Source organism: Toxorhynchites rutilus, chromosome 1 (assembly GCF_029784135.1).
Source record: "Toxorhynchites rutilus septentrionalis strain SRP chromosome 1, ASM2978413v1, whole genome shotgun sequence".
NCBI classification, from domain to species: domain Eukaryota; kingdom Metazoa; phylum Arthropoda; class Insecta; order Diptera; family Culicidae; genus Toxorhynchites; species Toxorhynchites rutilus.
Genome location: NC_073744.1, coordinates 176720514 through 176721256, shown reverse-complemented (window position 1 = coordinate 176721256; position 743 = coordinate 176720514).

Below are 743 nucleotides of genomic sequence, written 5' to 3'. Positions count from 1 at the left end.
TTCCTACTTGTTCAGTGCCTAGATTTCCATTTCACCCCCTATATCTTCCGGTTAGACGTAGTCCTACGTCAAAAACCAAATCACCACCAGTTTGAACGGCTCCTTGAAACAATGGAAGCGAACGTAGACATTGCTCGAGATCTTTGTGGAGGCAGTTCTAATATAATCCCGGTGTAGGAAAAGTTGGAGGAATCCAGAGAGAAACTTAATGCGCTCAGACCACCAATGCATCTAGGTTCATAATGGCAGAAAGTAAGTATTTCTTTTACGATACACATAACTTTCATAAGTAAATTTTATCATACTCTTTGAATTTCTTCAACCGAATTTCCTACCTAAAAATTGCTTACTTCTACTAGCATACATTAGTAAGTTATTTTTGGCAGCAATATTCTTTTTTAATGCTATACTATGCCAAACTACACCACTTTCACTACAATAGATCATAATAATGGTCGCAGTGGTCGCAATGCTCCTATAGAAGATTCCAAACTTTCTATACCATATGCTAAAGCTATCCTGCAAAACAATAATGATTTTATTTAAATTACAGGTTTGGATTGACATGAGGGGAAACGTAAAGAAAACACTAGCACACAACAAGCGAGAATTTAGAGTAACAGGTGGTGGTCCCAATACAATAAAGCTATTGACGCCGCTACAACAAGAAATCGACGCTAAAAGAGAATTACATGTTGTATTACATGAATAACAAAAATTGTTTTGCTAAAAAAAAAGTGAAA